Source organism: Muntiacus reevesi, chromosome 3, assembly GCF_963930625.1.
Source record: "Muntiacus reevesi chromosome 3, mMunRee1.1, whole genome shotgun sequence".
Classification (NCBI taxonomy): domain Eukaryota; kingdom Metazoa; phylum Chordata; class Mammalia; order Artiodactyla; family Cervidae; genus Muntiacus; species Muntiacus reevesi.
In genome coordinates, this window is record NC_089251.1 from 191029478 (window position 1) to 191045098 (window position 15621).

General features: G+C 38.2%; 1 pseudogene; it reads left to right on the top strand.

The window, feature by feature from the left end:
* The first annotated feature begins 218 nt into the window (after positions 1 to 218).
* Positions 219 to 8805, top strand: LOC136164188 (nucleoside diphosphate kinase B pseudogene; annotated as a pseudogene).
* The last annotated feature ends 6816 nt before the right edge of the window (positions 8806 to 15621 follow it).

Sequence of the window (15621 nt, forward strand, 5' to 3'; positions counted from 1 at the left end):
GAAGAAGAAGACAGACAGATGGCTAACAAACACATGAAAAGATGCTCAACATCACTCATTATTAGAAAAATGCAAATCAAAACCACAATGAGCTATCACCTCACACTGGTCAGAATGGCCATCATCAAAAAGTCTACAAACAGTAAATGCTGGAGAGGATGTGGAGAAAAGGGAACACTCTTGCACATTGGTGGGAACATAAATTTAATACAGCCACTATGGAAGATGGTATACAGAGTCATTAAAAAACTAGGAATAAAACCACCATATGACCCACGAATCCCACTCCTAGGCATATACCCTGAGGAAACCAAAATTGAAACAGGCATATTGTTACAATAGCTAGAACATGGAAGCAACCTATATGTCCATCAACAGATGAATGGATAAAGAAGTTGTGGTACATATACACAATGGAATATTACTCAGCCATAAAAAGGAACCACATTTGAGTCAGTTCTAATGAGGTGGATGAACCTAGAGCCTATTATAAAGAGTGAAATAAGTCAGAAAAAAGAAAGATAAATGTCGTATTCTAATACATATATACAGAATCTAGAAAAATGGTACTGAAGAATTTATTTACAGGGCAGCAATGGCGAAACAGACATAGAGAATGGACATATGGACATGGGGAGAGGGGAGGAGAGGGTGAGATGTATGGGAGAGTAACATGGAAACTTATATTACTATGTGTAAAATAGATAGCCAATGGAAATTTGCTGTATGGCTTAAGAAACTCAAACAGGGGCTCTGTATCAATCTAAAGGAGTGAGGTGGGGAGGGAGTTGGGAGGGAGCTTCAAAAGGGAGGGGATATTTGTATACCTAAGATTTATTCATTTTGAGGTTTTACAGAAAACAACAAAATTCTATAAAGTGATTATCCTTCAATTAAAAATTAAATTAGTTTTAAAAACAAAATAAAATTAATGATCAAAAAAAGTTATATCCCTTATTTTGATAAAATTAAGAAAAATATTTATTCTTTAATTTTTATCTTATTTTCAAGATAAAATACCAATAAAACTTTTCCCCTCCATTTACAATGAAATATCCTTTTTCTTTAAAGAATTTATATTGAATGACATCTTGTACAAATTGTATTCAATCAATAGATAACGTGTCCCAAATATCTTGGTGCTGCTTTAAACTTTGATAACTTCAGATGCATAAACTTTACAAATTCACCCAAAAAAAACTCATTTGAAAGCTTATTTATTTACATTTCTTATATATGCATTTAATGTTGCAGAAGGCAAGTCAGAGTGATGAGATATGGAGGGTGGGGAGTGAAGGGGGATGAGAATTTTGATCATATATCATGGGTGATCAGATAGCACAGGTAAGGGAAAAGTTTCTAAACTGACTCAGGAAGATTCTTGCTAAAATTTGACTACAAGGATGGTGACTAAAGCCCAAGATTGAGGCACAGTCTAGAAAAGACCTCCGAAACACCTGACTACAGTTTGGTCAAGGAGAGTGTCTTTGTCACTCTGAAGTTCTTTTAGCGGAAAAAAGAAACGTTAACTATTAGTCAAGACAAAATTTTAATTTAAAGATAGTCTCCAGTTTCAGCTCTGGCATAGCAGAACAGGAGTCATCCACATCCCACTAGCTTCTTGGACCTCAGCTGACATCCAGAGAACCTTCATTGCCATCAGATGATGTGCACGGAGGCCTTATGGGCAAGATCATCAAGGTCTTTGAGCAAGAAGGATTCTATGTTGTGGTCATGATGTTCCTTCAGGTCTCTGATGAACATTTTGAGCAGCTATATGTTGCCCTGAAAGACCATTCATTCTTCCCAGGGCTGGAGAAGTGCATGGACTCAAGATCAGTTGTGGCCATGGTCTGGAAGGGCCTGGATATAGTTAAGTCAGGGAGGCTGATGCTTGGGGAGGCAACCCGGCAGACTCTAAGCTGGGCACCATTCTCGGGACCTCTGCACTCAGGTTGGGAGGAACATCACTTGTGGTAGTAATTCAGTAAAAAGTCCTGAAAAAGAAACCAACCTGTGGTTTCAGCTGGAACAATTGGTTGATGACATGTCTTGTGCTTATGACTGGATCCATGAAAAAGAGATGGACAAGAGAGCAACCTGCTTGGGCGCCACTCGATGTGGCCCTGGATACAGCTCTTCTTGCTTAGATGCAGTAGGATTGATAGTTTACCAATAAAACCTTTGGAAACTGGAGGGAAAAAAAGAACCAGGGAACACTTTAGCAATAGGGAAACAGGTCAATTTAAGTTTATTTTTAGATTTATAAATATACATGAACTGATAACAAAAGGATAGCACCCAGAACTGATTATCAGTTGAGAAAAAAATTAAATTAGGTTATGACTGCATAGCTTACATAAAAATAAATACCATATGAATTCAAATTACAACAAAACAAAATCACTTAAAAAGTATAAACAAAAATATCAGAGATTATGTAGATAATATGGGGCCTGAAAGTTCCTTCTAAACAAATCACAAAGCTCAGGACTACAAGAGAAAAATTACCTGAACTCATAAAAATGTAAGAAACCACATGCAAAGTTTAAATTATAGGTCAAAGACTGTGAGAAATTTTTTTCAAATCATTTATGGGTACATGGTTTATGTACATTTTTTTTTAAGTTTCTATGAACCACTGACAAGAAAGTAAACAATCCAATATAAAAGTAGGCAAAGAACATCAACAAATAACTCATAAGAAGATTCAGTTTTTTAAAGATGTAAAAATTGTTCAACCAGTTATCTCAGAAATCTAAATGAAAATCTAAATGAAAACAGTAAAATATTTTTCCACTCTAAGTGAAATAAATTTATCACAAAATTTAAAGGTTAATTCAACTTAGTGCTGGTAAAAATAATAATAGCAAAACAGATTTTCTCATATTCTGTGTTCATGAATCTTATTATTCTTTTGAGAAACAGTTTGACAGAATTCACACATGTGAAACATACATTGCCTTTGGCCTAATTATTCCACTTGCAGAAATGTATGCTTCACAAACACAGTCTGTTTGACCTCAGCCCTTGTTTTTCTAATGTGAATTACGCATATTAGATTCATAAGGGAGAAGATGCAAAACAGAAACTGTGGAGATTTATACATTATTTTTCCAGGCAAAAGAAGCAGAGAATGCAAGAGAAAATTACAACCTTAAGCAGAAAAGGGGAAAGCCTTTAGCTGGACTGATGCAGTAGTATCAGGACTCCATTCAGCTTTATTTTAGAAAATAAAGTAAGTGCCTGAGCCCAGGCCTCCCCCATGATGGCTCACACTCAGCCTCATGTCACTTTCATCTTTGGCAATTTGTACTGCTGCCTTCCTGGCATACACCCAGTTTCAGCTCCACTTAATCTGTATGCTTTCAGCACCACCAGCCCTACACTTATCGATATTGTTATTTAGTGATTTTGCACATTTTTAATCTTCACTGTGCAGCCACCAGGCACAAAAAGCTCTCTTGCCCAGACCATCCCCATGATCTCCCGAAGTATCAATTTGGTTGTGTGCTCTAGTTTCAAATTTGCAGAAGTACTGAATAGTCTGCACAACTCTATGTTATGTTCTGGTATTTTAATTGCACTATTTTGAAGAACATGTGGTTTTTTTTAGGTTCTCATACATAGCATTAAGAAGAAAGCCTATTCTTGCACAAATGAGCAGAAGTGATTGCAATGGTACATGATCAGAAACCTAGTCTATCCATTTGGGAATGGTTAGATAAATTATGATCTGTCTTTTCTATAGAATCCCATATCATTAACAAAATGAGGCAAGGAAATTTCACCAAGATATATCATTTACAATGTCTCTAAGTAACATGCATTTTTTACATTAAAATAAGGAATATAAAACTGTATCTACAAGTACCAGATTATTCTCAATGGTTATATACAAAGATGCAAATTTTTAGTGGAGCATTTTCAAGTTTTAGTAAATATGTTTCTAAATGATTTAAAGCTTGTTAAAAAACAATATGCATATATTCATGGATAATTTTGTAGTGATCTTAACTCGTTCAGTTCAGTCGCTCAGTCGTGTCCGACTCTTTGTGACCCCAGGAATTGCAGCATGCCAGGCCTCCCTGTCCATCACCAACTCCCAGAGTTTACTCAAATTCATGTCCATCTAGTCAGTGATGCAATCCAGCCATCTCATCCTCTGTCATCCCCTTCTCCTCCTGTCCCCAGTCCCTCTCAGCATCAGGGTCTTTTCCAATGAGTCAGCTCTTCGCATGAGGTGGCCAGAGTACTGGAGTTTCAGCTTCAGCATCAGTCCTTCCAGTGAACACCCAGGACTGATATCCTTTAGGATGGACTGGTTGGATCTCCTTGCAGTCCAAGGGACTCTCAAGAGTCTTCTCCAACACCACAGTTCAAAAGCATCAATTGTTCAGAGCTCAGCTTTCTTCACAGTCCAACTCTCACATCCATACATGACTACTGGAAAAATCATAGCCTTGACTACACAGACCTTTGTTGGCAAAGTAATGTCTCTGCTTTTTAATATGCTATCTAGGTTGGTCATAACTTTCCTTCCAAGGAGTAAGCGTCTTTTAATTTCATGGCTGCACTCACCATCTGCAGTGATTTTGGAGCCCCCAAAAATAAGGCCTGACACTGTTTCCACTGTTTCCCCATCTATTTCCCACGAAGTGATGGGACCAGATGCCATGATCTTAGTTTTCTGAATGCTGAGCTTTAAGCTAATTTTTTCACTCTCCTCTTTTGCTTTCATCAAGAGGCTTTTTAGTTCCTCTTCACTTTCTCCCATTAGGGTGGTGTCATCTGCATATCTGAGGTGATTGATATTTCTCCCAGCAATCTTGATTCCACCTTGTGCTTCATCTAGCCCAGCATTTCTCATGATGTACTCTGCATATAAGTTAAATAAGCAGGGTGACAACATACAGCGTTGACGTACTCCTTTTTCTATTTGGAGCCAGTCTGTTGTTCCATGTCCAGTTCTAACTGTTGCTTCCTGACCTGCATATAGGTTTCTCAAGAGGCAGGTCAGATGATCTGGTATGCCCATTTCTTTCAGAATTTTCCACAGTTTACTGTGATCCACACAGTTGAAGGCTTTGGCATAGTCAATAGAGCAGAAATAGACGTTTTTCTGGAACACTCTTGCTTTTTCGATGATCCAGCGAATGTTGGCAATTTGATCTCTGGTTCCTCTGCCTTTTCTAAAACCAGCTTGAACATCTGGAAGTTCACGGTTCATGTATTGCTGAAGCCTGGCTTGGAGAATTTTGAGCATTATTTTACTAGCGTGTGAGATGAGTGCAATTGTGTGGTAGTTTGAGCATTCTTTGGTATTGCCTTTCTTAGGGATTGGAATGAAAATTGACCTTTTCCAGTCCTGTGGCCACTGCTGAGTTTTCCAAATTTGCTGGCATATTGCATGTAGCACTTTTATAGTATCATCCTTTAGGATTTGAAACAGCTCAGCTGGAATTCCATCACCTCCACTAGCTTTGTTTGTAGTGATGCTTTCTAAGGCCCACTTGACTTCACATTCCAGGATGTCTGGCTCTAGGTGAGTGCTCATACCATCGTGATTGTCTCGGTGATGAAGATCTTTTTTGTACCGTTCTTCTGTGTATTCTTGTCACCTCTTCTTAATATCTTCTGCTTCTGTTAGATCCATACCATTTCTGTCCTTTATTGAGCCCATCTTCGCATGAAATTTTCCCTTGGTATCTCTAATTTTCTTGAAGAGATCTCTAGTCTTTCCCATTCTGTTGCTTCCCTCTATTTCTTTGCACTGATCTCTGAGGAAGCCTTTCTTATCTCTCCTGGCTATTCTTTGGAACTCTGTATTCAAATAGGTGTTTCTTTTCTTTTCTCCTTTGCTTTTCACTTCTCTTCTTTTCACAGCTATTTGTAAGGCATCCTCAGACAATCATTTTGCCTTTTTGCATTTCTTTTCCATGGGGATGGTTTTGATCCCTGTCTCCTGTACAATGTCACGAACCTCCATCCATAGTTCATCAGGCACTCTATCAGATCTAGTCCCTTAAATCTATTTCTTACTTCCACTGTATAGTCATAAGGGATTTGATTTATGTCATACCTGAATGGTCTAGTGGTTTTCCCTACTTTCTTCAATTTAAGTCTGAATTTGGCAATAAGGAGTTCATGATCTGGGCCACATCAGCGCCTAATCTTGTTTTTGCTGACTGTATAGAGCTTCTCCATCTTTGGCTCCAAAGAATATAGTCAATCTGATTTCGCTGTTGACCATCTGGTGATGTCCATGTGTAAAGTCTTCTCTTGTGTTGTTGGAAGAGGGTGTTTGCTATGACCAGTGCATTCTCTTGGCAAAACTCTATTAGCCTTTGCCCTGCTTCATTCTGTACGCCAAGGCCAAATTTGCCTGTTACTCCAGGTGTTTCTTGACTTCCTACTTTTGCATTCCAGTCCCCTATAATGAAAAGGACATATTTTTTGGGTGTTAGTTCTAAAAGGTCTTGTAGGTCTTGATAGAACTGTTCAACTTCAGCCTCTTCAGCGTTACTGGTTGGGGCATAGGCTTGGGTTACCGTGACATTGAATGGCTTGCCTTGGAAACGAACAGAAATCATTCTGTGGTTTTTGATATTGCATCCAAGTACTGCATTTCTGACTTTTTTGTTGACCATGATGGCTACTCCATTTCTTCTAAGGGATTCCTGTCCACAGTAGTAGATATAATGGTCATCTGAGTTAAATTCACCCATTCCAGTCCATTTTAGTTCACTGATTCCTATAATGTCGACATTCACTCTTGCCATCTCCTGTTTGACCACTTCCAAGTTGCCTTGATTCATGGACCTAACATTCCAGGTTCCTATGCGATACTGCTCTTTACAGCATCAGACCTTGCTTCTATCACCAGTCACATCCACAACTGGGTATTGTTTTTGCTTTGGTATTGTTTTGCTAAGGTGATATTAAATAACCTACTTTAAATTCAAATACTAAAAATCTACAAGAAAATTTTTAGCTCTTAGGAGAGAAGAAGATAGAAATGAACAAAAGATGAAAAAGGACAAATAATCTTTCTTAGTAAATTTCATGTTTATCTCAAAAATCATAAATAAAATGAGACTACAAGCACAAATTTTAAAATATATACAACCGAAACAGCTGATATAAGTCAATAGCTCCTCAACTCTGGAGCACATCAAAAAATATGTATTTTTCTGAAAATATAGATGCCAGCTGCATCCTCAGATCTTCCAGTTCAATCTGGCAAAGGAACAGAAAAGCTGGATAGAATATGATGGTGTTATAGAGCCATTAATCCACAGAAGTGAGCAAGGTGTGGGTGGTTAAAAGAGGCATAGATGGTTAGGGTTTAAAGAACAGCAAGCATTTCCTTGCGTAAACTCAGAATCAATTCAAAGTTATACACGGAAGTCAGGCAGAGCAGTGGGAAATCAGTATAACACATAACATGATAGTACTGTTGGAGAATGTCGTTTAATTGTGTAGCTGCAAATTATCAAGCCCCAACTCAGAGGCAGTTACTTATGCACCTGCTGACAGTCAGCTCTGGGGAACTGCAAGCAGCCCCTTGGAGCCCACCCAAATAAAGCTTTGTTACGGGGCTGGGAACCTGAGCAGGCAGACACCAAGAGCAGAAGGCCCAAGCATCACATGCTTGACTCCCACTCACCACTTTATCAGCCAGATAGGTCACTCCACCCTCCCTTGGAGAAGAGGGAATGAGGAGACAGAGGACAGGAATGTCAAACCACATCTCTCACCAGAGAAGAAGGCAAGCAAAAGGAAGGCCCACCCCCTCTCACAGAGACTAGGAGAAAAAGCGGAGATTTAAACGTGTAATTACCACCTCTCTTCTTAAGAGAAGAGATGAAACATTTCAAAGAATAATTACCTCACAGTTATGAATATAAATTAAAAAGCATACTATAAAACAGCTTCTACTATTTCAGAGGGAATTTGTTCCTTTCAGATTTTTTAATGTAACTTCTCTAGCAGATAGACTTGAAAATCTTAAATGAAATATAAAATGCATCATTAACCTTGACTTACAGAGTTTTAAGAATACAGAATGATCCTTGAATCAGCACTCCTCTGAGGAGAAAAAATTGGGCTTAAATTTATATGTTAATGTCTAATAATGTTCTTTAGGATCAATGTCTTACCAACCTATTTGCCTCACATTGTATCATAGTTTAACTGAGAACAAAATATTTCCATGATCTACATGAAGGCAAAAATTATAAAAAGAAACATATGAAGGATAACAAAAGTACTCACAAGTTCATTATAACTAGTGTAGTACTACAGAAATTTTCCACTAAAAGAACACATCAAGAGAGGTATTCAGAAAGAAAATGATTTGACAGACTCTCTTAATTTTAAATCAGTGAGCAAAATGCCCTTGCAAAATTCTAACACTCTGTTCTTGTCAGGACACATAGTCTTAAAACACTCAATCAGAGTAATTTGGAAAAGGCTAGAAGAGATATTCGTCTATGGGGTCGTGCAGAGTCGGACACGACTGAAGCGACTTAGCAACAGCAGCCCCAGAAGAGATATTCACGATAAAAGATCAATTTTAACTTTCTCACTTCTCATTTGATCGTTCCTACCCCTTCCACTCTAGAGAGATGACCAACTTACAATTAAAATTCTTCTCTTCTTACACATTTTTAGTGCAGGCCTACAAGAAACTTGTCAAGACCTGTTTTTGCTGTATTTGTGACAAGTCCTGAAGAAGATATCGACGCTACCAGTGAGGAGACTACAGCTCCCCACTGTGTGGGACTCAGGTGTGCCGTGTGACTTGTTTTGGCCCGTGAAGTGGGAAAGTGTGATATTTGTCATTCTGTGCTTCATTACGCTTCTCCCTGACTCTGTCATAAGGACTAGCAATGCTCCAAGTAAGCCAGGACCATCAGCCTGGGTTTTAGAGTGACATGCAGTGTAAGTAAGACATAAATATTTACTGTTGTAAGACCCTGAAAGTTTGGAATTGTTGTTGACTGCATTAGACTATACCTATCCCTATAGGTACCAAGAATCATCCAAGAGAAGGGAGAAAAAACACCTTCAGTATACTTTCCTCTTCAGTATCAAAAGTAAATAAAAATCACTCTTTTTAAAATTCATCTTTAAGTGCTTGACTGATTATATATATTGGTCTAGACTAAAATGGTCATTTGGTCTAAACTATAGACTTAATCCCTTACCATCTTTATTTCTATAAAAACTTGTAACTTCCTACTAAATACAGAAATTTAATACTACCTTAAAAAAACTGTCATCTGATAACTGACCTGGAGTGAAAAGAAGACAAAATAATGCCAGTTTTTTTCCCATTAGGAGGAAATTGTATTATTCTCTAATTTCTGAATCAAACAAGCATCTATTTATTCTTAACTGTGAATAAGCATAGTTTAAATTAATAAGAGAATGAATAATAATGGTGCTTTTAGAAAATTATGTAATTTTCAAATGAGAAACACTAATCTTAACACTTTCTTGGGCAAAGAAGGTTATGCTACCAAAGAGAGCTTGAAACTTTCAATTAAAATAACACTGTTAAAACAGTTTCTACCACCTTTATTTGAATGGTATCTCTGCTGCCAGAGAAAAGCTGCCAAATGTGTCTAGAATTGATTAATAACGAGAATAATTGCTTCCTACTGATTTTAATCTTTTTACAGCTTTGCCTCTCATGGGATAAACACGAGGACTATCTGGCTTTACCATCAAATCTGAATCTAACCATTTCCTTGCCAGCAGCCAATGAGGTGCAAACACAAATTAAACTAGATTGAGGATTATATTGCTTGGCTGTTTGAAAATTTATATTACTTGCAAAGCATGCAGGCAAAGAGCAGCAGATGGGCAGTACAGAGCAATATTTTCTTTCTGGATATTGCCCATCTGTTCTCCTTTTTTGTGTTTCTACTTCAAACTATTCTAGACGTCCTAATTTTCCTTTCTTTCATCCTTCTTTCTTTTATAAATTAGTCACTCAAATTTTCAGTGATCAAACAAGTAACACAGAGTTGATTTTCAACATAAGCAATAATAATAATTACTAATTATTAGTAGTAATACTATGTATGACTATGTATAGTATGACTATGTGGTCATACTATATTCCAATCAGCCTCCTGAAGTTTTCAAATGTCTTACCATTTTGTCTAACTACTAAGGAGACTTTACAGATAAGGAAATTGAAGAATAAGAAGTTCAAGACAATCATCCAGTTCACAGTGCTAGGAAATGATAGAATAGAATTTCAAGGCTGTTTTAAAATATCAAATCCTGCAAGAAATAAAAAACTTTTTTGCTCTAAAATTTAATGTACTATTATTAACATTTAACTTTTGTTTTTATAATCAAACTTAAAAACATTTTATTTAATTTCTCTCAAATTAATCAGAAAATACAAACAAAATACTTCATACATTTCAAATATGGTAGGATGTTATAAGTGATGAAATTTTAAGTAACAAACCACTGAATTAAAAAAAAAAAACCACTGAATTTCAGATTTGGAATGGACGTGAAACATCATCTTATCTAGTGCTTCCCAAAAATCTCTGTGCAATGGAATCCTTTCTTTAAATAAAGTATGAAATGAAAATCAAACACAGAGCCAGTAAAGTTAATCTAATGTGTAAAACCAGATCAAAGTACCTGAATACAGTCGGGAGTGGGGCAGAAGGAGTTACCATTGGAGGGAAGGGGGAAGAGATTTGGAACCCTGCCCCTCAGCAGTTGTCTATTTTTCTCCCTTTTTTCCCCTCTTTTAGACCTCTAGGGCATCATCCATTCCTGAGTAAAACTATCAACTCTCTAATGATGATATCTGCCTAATGAGAAGATAATGTTTATTTTACAGGTCGTGGTTTTACTAGAACTCAATTTACAAATAATCTCAAAATGTAACCACCTACCTTTACTCCCTGTCTCCAGACTCAGAAGCCAATCTTGTGCCACAAAAGGAATCTCCAGAAGAACTTAAAAATTGTTTTTTTTTTTAAAGGGATCTATATATTTAGAAATGGAGAAAAGAAGGACCCATAGAAAGCAGAACAGCTTTGGGGAACCAACCTTGGGAGCAGACATACAGATGGAGCAGCCTACCAACACAGTGTTTCAGCAACCTGAATCGAATGTTTTCCCACTTTTGCATGCCAATACAGTGGCATAAATATTAATATAAATTGATATTTTTAAATTGACAGTTTTGAAACATGGATCCCTTTAGATCATGTATTAAGGTTGGGTCAGTGCTACACTTTAAAACCTAGGTTAACAACCTAAGTTCAGGCAAGGAAGTAGAAGTACAAAAGGATCAATAATCAAGACGGGAAATTTTGCTTTGTCTTGGTTTTGTTTTTAGACCTAAAGGAAGGAGAAATCTCCGCTTTCTTCTACTGCATTTCATGGCTATCTTTTCATAGGACCTAAAATCTACATCATACTATCATACTATATCTACTCTGCAGTCTAATAGGACTAAATTAGCTTTTGTGGGCTGACCTAGTAACCAACCTGATTAAGAATAAAATATGCTTTTATTTAGGAATAATCCAAGGTCCAAAGAGCCAACTTATATATTGGGGTTTTCTTTGTGTACATCACACACACACACACACACACACACACACACACACACACACCCACATGGGCTTCCCTGGTGGCTCAGATGGTAAAGAATCGGCCTGCAATGTGGGAGACCTGGGTTCGATCCCTGGGTTGGGAAGATCCCTTGGAGGAGGGCATGGCAACCCACTCCAGTATTCTTGCTTAGAGAATCCCCAAGGACAGAGGACTCTGGTGGGCTAGAGTCCATGCAGTTGCAAGGAGTAGAACATGACTGGGCAACTAAGCATAGTGCACACGCACACACACACACATTCACACACACACACGCACACACACACACACGCACGCACACATGCACACACACGCACATGCACACACACACGCACACACGCACTCACACACATGCACACGCGCGCGCACGCACACACACGCACACGCACACGTGCGCGCGCACAAGCATGTGCGCACACACATATGCACACACACACGACTGTGATTACTCAGGCTTTCAAATCTAAAGAAAAATTAAGGACACGGATCCTATTCTCGGCGTAAACATTTGCAATCTTGTCCCCAGTCCGTGTTCATTCTCTCACACACATTCAATCACAATATAGCTAGAGGGGACCTGGAACATCTGGCCTAACCACAGAACAGCATATTGTTTTCCTATATATCAATGACATCATTCTAAAAGGGCCACATAAACAATAGGAGCCAACTACATCAAAGCCTTGATAACACAAATGAGCCCCCAAAAGGGAGAAGGAACTATAAAAATTCAGGGTTCTACTATGTTAGTGAAATTTGGGGGGCATGCAGGTAGATCCTTTTGAAAGGTGTATCTTACACCTCCCAACATTAAAAACAGAGCATGGTACTTGCTGGGATTTCTGTGGTTCTTTCAAGTCTTTGACAATGGTACTGATACCCACCAGGGAGAAGATATTGGTTTCAAGTTAACATCTTGCTAGGAAAGGAAAGCTCCAGGGCATTTCATTTGGCTCTCCTCCCTACCATAGTAACTTATAGTTCATGGTTCAGATGGGTAAATAGAAGGTGTTACTCGTTATGAAATATATGTATTCCAATCACACACTCAAGATGTGGTAAAATAAACATGGGATGATGAGGCAGTTTATCGGTTGGTAACATCCATTCCCCACATCATCCTTGCTAACAGCCTCACTCTAACTTTAACTCAGGGGAGCAAGGTGCTCAGACCAACTGAATGCATCATGACAAACCTTCCCTGTTTTTCCTATACTTTTCTATTGTCAGGGTGGACACACACAACACAATCCTAGAAATTATCTCTTAACAGAGTGTGTTAGATTGATATTATTTCTTAGAAAATTGTTTGTTTCCTAAAAGGGCAATAGGCATAAGATTAGCCTTTTTTCCTTCCTTTGACCTTGCCTTGAACATGAATGCAGAGGCAGGAATGGCAGGGGTTGTCCTTTGACATGAGGGAATGTCAAAGGGAAACAGAGCTATAGCCTCTGATATCATGGAACTGTCCCACTCACTGACATCTGTCACCTCCACACCTCCTGGGATAACTGCAACATGAATGCTTGATTATTTAAGCCACACTAGTTGGATTTTCTATTATCTGCAGGCATACATAATCCTAATGAATACAGACGGATTTATCTCAGCCTAATGGGAGGTATGCATGGGTCAGAACTCTATTTATCAATTAACTTCCTTAACTTCCCAGTGGCTCATCAGCATACTTAGTCCCCTAAAGCCAGTGTTCATTCAGGCTATCATCCATTCCTGATTCCTGTGGGAATTTCTCTTTCCACAGGACACGGTTATCCTGGTTAATGGTATCCTGTGTACTGTGCTGTTACTAAGAGGTCCTCCTTCTGCAGAACTCACCTCCCTTAATCCAGGAACTGAGAACCTGTAAATAGACTCAGGTCTTATGAGTTCAAATCAGGCCTCTGTTCTTTAGATCTAGAGTTGTTGGTATATATAAAGCAAGTAGGACTTTAAAGAACTGTTTATCTTTTTCAGTGCTAGAAATTCCATGGTCAATTGGCCACCTCAAAACAACAAGAAAAGCACCATCACAGCACCTGTGTTTATGAACGATCCGATTTCTTCGTTCCACTGCCTTTTATGGTAACCAGCCCTGTTTGCCTCTGCAAAGATGTGAGAATTGGACCATAGAGAAAGCTGAGTGCCAAAGAATATATGCTTATGAACTGTGGTGTTGTAGAAGACTCTTGAGAGTCCCTGGGACAGCAAGGAGATCAAACTAGTCAGTCCTAAAGGAAATCAACCCTGAATATTCATTAGAAGACTGATGCTGAAACTGCAATAGTTTGGCCACCTGATGTGAAGAGTTGACTCGCTGGAAAAGACCCTGACGCTGGGAAAGATTTAGGGCAGGAGGAGAAGGGGACAACAGAGCTTGAGATGGTTAGCTGGCATCACCACCTCAAGGGCATGCTTGTGAGCAAACTTTGGGAGATACTGAAGGACAGGGAAGTGTGGCGTGGTACAGTTCATTGGGTCAGAGTCAGACAGGACTTAGTGACTGAACAATGAACAATAACAAAAGTTGATAGTTTCTTTTTTCTTTTAACACAGATCTAAAGATTCTCTTATTTACAGTCTGTGCCTTAAGTCAAGAATTTTGGAACTGAGCAAACCATTCTCTTTTTTATTTTTGAGATGTCCAGGCATTTAGGGAAAAAATCTCTCATACTCACTGAATTGCCCTTCATACTTGACTATAGCAGCCACTGGTCCCTCACAGCTTTGCTTTGAGTTATAGCAAATGACCCCAGGGGATAATTTAATTAGTGGCTCAGGTATCATATGCCATTGGCTATCAGAGTTCTACTCTTTAATATTTGCTAAAATTTTTCTGCCTTTAGGCCAGTGAACAAATCTCAAACTTGTCAACAAGCATGTGTCCAGGAGTTCTTTTCCCACCCCATCTCCTATTTTCCCTTAAGCTTGTTGATTGCAAACATTTCTGGTCCTAATTTTGTATTAGTCAGGGATCTTCACTGAGAGCAGCAAACACTGACACTGGCTGATTCAAGATAAAAGAATGTTTTGAAAGAAATGCCAAGGGGGCTGGAGAGCCAGATTCAGAGGCCACAAATCCAGAGAAGCCGGCAAATCGTACCCTAGAAACTGACCACTTCTTGTGGTGCCATTGTCACTGCTGAATATTCAAAGCCCCAGAAAACACACCACTGGCAACTCTTGGTCATTGTCAGGACCCCTGCCACGGCCCTGGACAATGGTTGTTGCTGCTACAGTTGTCTTGGTCTTCTGCAGAATGATTCACTTCTGTGGATATTTCTTTGCATCATTATCTCATAATTTAAAATACTGGCTACATGCATTTGGTTTCCAAGCCTAAATGCAAAGGAGGCTAGACATGCAAGCTTCATAAATACTTGCCATATAAGACAGTAGACTGTCTCTCTTCTCAAGGGTTTTTACATGGGTAATTCACTATGCATAGGAAGATTGTATCATAGACAAACAAGCAGAAAGGCAAACATTCAATAGAAATTGTTAATATTTAACAAGTTATTATCATCACCATATGCTCTTATGAACTTTCTGCATGTTTATTTTGTTCTTACATTACTCCATTTTGGAGAGGAAATTAAAGTACAATGAGTTTAAATAGTTTCTCTGAAGTCACAGTTAATAAGTAACAGGAAAAAAATTCCATTTCAGGTCTATCTAATACTAAATTCACCCTCTTACCTGTTATGGACACTGTTTATAACTGCATAATTAACTTCTCACAAGGTCCAAAAATATATAGTAATTTTGACATATGATTTTGCTTAGTTTTTGGAGAAAATTGATAAAGAGATAAAGAAATGTCATATGAAAGAAGAAGAATATAAGATTGTGATTGAATTTAAAACCCAACTCAAAAAAAAATAAATAAAAACACAACTCATTAGATTAAGACTTTTGCCATGGGCCTAAAATTTCCTAGGATTGTGAAACTGGGTCAGAAGTCCCTAGTTGCAAAATTAGACT